The 3,867-nt window shown below is 39.7% G+C and overlaps 1 long non-coding RNA gene across 1 annotated transcript; it reads left to right on the forward strand.

The window, feature by feature from the left end:
- Window positions 1-825: 825 nt before the first annotated feature.
- On the forward strand, window positions 826-2,907 carry LOC130748679 (uncharacterized). Its single transcript, XR_009022758.1, has 2 exons — window positions 826-1,370; window positions 2,617-2,907. It is a non-coding gene; the product is annotated as an uncharacterized LOC130748679 (long non-coding RNA).
- Window positions 2,908-3,867: the final 960 nt, after the last annotated feature.

Consider the following 3,867-nt stretch of genomic DNA (forward strand, 5'->3'; position numbering starts at 1 on the left):
GAACATGAAGGATATTTGCGCCAATTTTTACAAGTGTTGAGAGAGAAGAAGCTGTATGCGAACCCTTCCAAGTGTGAATTCTGGCTGAAGGAAGTTAATTTCTTAGGCCACATTATCTCAAAGGAAGGCATAGCTGTGGATCCGGCGAAAGTAGAGACTGTTTCGGCTTGGGAGCAACCGAAGACAGTGAAAGAAATCAGAAGTTTCGTGGGTTTGGCTGGATACTATAGACGCTTCATTGAGGGATTTGCTAAGATTGTTGGACCTTTGACTCAATTGACGAGGAAGGATTAATCTTTTACATGGACTGAGGGTGTGTGGTTCCGTAGCGGAATCGTTAGGGACTTGATATCAGGATATTTGTGGTTACTGGATGTTAGGAACTCATTGACTGTTCCAGTGGGTTTTTCTAAATTTCCACCTTCGATGTATTAGGCCTGATCAACCTAATATTGAGGGGGTGATATTCGGAATCACAGCTGGTTATGGACTTTGATAGAAGGACGTGTAAGATGAATTTGAATTGATTGAGGATTAGTCGGATTTGGGAGGAAAGTTCGGGTTAAGCATTTGATTGTAAAAGATTAAGATTTAAATCTGTGGAAGTCGATGAGTGTCGTATAGACATTAATTGGTTAGTTCGTGTGATTTGTAAGGCCCTAAGTTCAATTTGGAACAATTTTATGGAAGTTCGAATAAAATTGAAGTTTTAGTTAATGTTTGATAGCTGGCAGATTAGAACTGTCAACTTGTGTGAATTTTTCGAGGGTCTTAACGACTTCATTTGGTAAAAATTCCTTCATGAGAGTTGTAGCCCTTCAAGTCTAGAAAATTCTCCAAGTGGTTTCGTGTCGATCCGATATCTGTAGCTCCAGATATCCCCGTTTTAGTGAACGTAGTTCCGGCTGTACAGTGCCAGCGGGATTATTACATTGTTTTTCTTCTAAGTCCGAATTTAATTATGAATTTACCTTTGAGGGCTTAGGTTTTAGTAAGTTTCAGGTCTGATTAGGTAATTAGACTGGTGGGTTAAGGTTGAACTTGGGTCGGGCTTGTGGAAAAACAAAACCCTAGCCCACTTGTGGGTTGCATGTGATTTTAGCCAAGGGGGGAAACCCTATTCTTCCACAATCAGAAAACAGAGATACACTACAGCACCTTCACGTGAAAAACAAAGAGAGAACGTGTGAGAGAAGAGAAGGGAGCCGCCGCCCAAGCCACCACCATTGTCGCCGGTCACGCGCGCGAGCAAGGGAGAGAGCGCGAATAGAGAGGGTTTCGCGAAGGAGAAGGAAGGTGAAGGAGACTTGGACAGCAAGAGATTGTTCTTCCAAACTTCATTCTCTTCTCTTTTCAGATCAAGAATCAAGGTAAGGGCTGGTCCTAGGACTTGGGTAGTTTATTAGGGACTTGTTGCTATGTTTGTTTGTGAAGAATCTTGATTGTTGAGGGTTTGCATGAGGGTTTGGGTTGAAGGTTTGCTTGCTGTACTATTATCATATGAGACCTATGTGATTTGATTTTATTGCTGGAACATAGCTTAAAGCCTTGGGCTGAGATGGTTTATAGCTTAAACTAGAGGTGGAAGTTTCGCTGCCAGTTTCCTGTACTGGACAGCGGACTTCAGAGCCCCTTTTTACCTGTTTATGGTCATCAAATGAAAAAGTGATTAAAATGAAAGTTGTAGATTTTCGAAATATCTTTCCATACATATAAAAATCATAATTTTTGGTTTAGTAATGTGATCTGGGGGTCGTGTTTAGTAACTGTCACACCTGCTGTCTTCCTGTTCCGGACAGTTATCTTTAAGGCCTAATATCACCTAATTCTGGGACTCAAATGAACAAGTGTGTAACTAGAGAGTTGTAGATATTTAAAATAGCTTTCTAGAAAGGTATCATACGTGATTTTTGGTTGAAAGATGCATTCTGTGGCTCTATTTTTGTGAAAGTTGTTTCTGCTGTCAATATGTTGAAGTTGCGATGATATATTATGCATGAGTGAATGTTCTTGCGTTCCTTTACGTGGATTATATTTATTTTCTGAGTTAATGGTTCAAGGGTCGCTCACCTAGCCGTAATTCCCTTGTAACCCGTGAATGTTGTGTTGTGAAGGTTGTTGTATAAAGAGTATGATAAGACTCTAGGATTGATTTTAGAGACTTAACAAAGAGAAAAGTGTAATAAACTCGCTTGCAAGTAAATGTGAATAATTGGACATAGGTCTGGTGAGGACTATGGACCATGAGAACGATGGTACCTTGCACGCGAGGGTGTTTTGTGGGTTGTACGGTGAGTCCCCACGTGATTGGCTGACTGCGGTCGCCTTGTGATTCTGTGGACGGACGGTGAGTCTGGCGGACGGTGAGTCCCCCCACATGATTGAGGGTTGTACGGTGAGTCCCCTCCGAGATTTGTTCATCTGCGGATGATCGTGATTATGGCCATGGAAGTTTTGGTGGGTTGTGTGAAGTGAGATTCCGTTAGTAACTGACTCTTTCCCATAAAAGACATATAATGTACTTATATTATATATGTTGTTGTTGATTTTGTCATTATCATTCTTTTGTTGGACCTGACCCTGCTTGTTTGCTATGTGTTTGTTTGGGGGGGGTAGATGGTCGTGAAGATAATGGCGATGACTCATTCTTGGGAGTTGATGCTACGTGACGTGCCAATACTGGAGGACGACTACACTTTAGAGGAAGAGGAAGAGGCTAAGGAATAGGGTTTGGGTTGAGAGTCTTTTGTTTTCGGTTGGGGTTGAGAGTTTCCGAAGTGTTGGTATCGAACAATTTTATTGCTTAAATTCGAATGAACAAGTTTTGATGTAATCTTTATTTTCATTCAGGCCTTTGTTTCGTACTCTTTACAGTTGGTTATTTAAAAAGTTTTACGAAGTTGGTTACTTCCGCGTGTTTTTTGGAAAGGTTATGTTTCAAGAGTTTTTGTAAAATGAAAGGTTTGTCATTAATTGAAGATTAATAAGTGAATCGACGAAAACTCTTTACGAAAATTGGTTAATTAGTTACTGTGTAACACTCGAGAAATCGGGGCGTTACATGATTACTCCAAGTAGAGGTAGACCAAGTCAAGAGATTTAAGGCTGGAAAAGTATTAAGTAGTTTCTCGGAAGTTATGAAGTCATAGGTTATGTGATTGCTGAGGGGAATTGTTAGAGACTAAATAAGTTGGATTTAATCAGGTTTTAGATGATAGCTTGATGGTAGCAAGAGTGAGAAGAATTAACTCTGAACGAGATTGTTATAGTCGAGTTCGAGGAATAAGTTTTGCTAAGCGTTGGATTAATATGTGGAGACATTATAGTCTTAAGAGATGGATTTTCGCTTGGAAAATGTTGAATTAATGATTAAGTTGGAAGAAGAAAGTTTGAGCATAAGTTGAATACTTGAGGTTGTTGATATGGATTCCAAAGAAATATGCTAAGATTACTAAGTGAGATTTACTAAGTTGGATCGAAATCTTAGGGTTAAGATTTATCTTGAGAGTCGAGGATCGCGTACGAGTAGGAGATCTTATGGTTGTAGGTGTGACAATAGGAGTTGAATCTTAGAAGATTGAAGACCTGAAGGTGAGTTTCGGGTTAAGACCATTGAGGTATAATATAAGAGTGATCTTGAAGTAAAGGAATTCTGGGTTGTGTAGAGTGTTAAGGTTGGTTATAAGTTGGTGATCGATTGATGTTGATTATGAGGTTGCGGATATAATGAGCCATGTGATAAGATTTGAATGATGTTAGCATAATAAGTTGTGAATGTGAAAGCATGACGACACTGGTCAGGTCGTTTGTGTAAGCGAAGGAGTTATAGTTTTAAGAAATAAATATTCAGTTAAGAAGTGTTGGAGA

This window comes from Lotus japonicus, chromosome 3 (assembly GCF_012489685.1).
Source record: "Lotus japonicus ecotype B-129 chromosome 3, LjGifu_v1.2".
NCBI lineage: Eukaryota > Viridiplantae > Streptophyta > Magnoliopsida > Fabales > Fabaceae > Lotus > Lotus japonicus.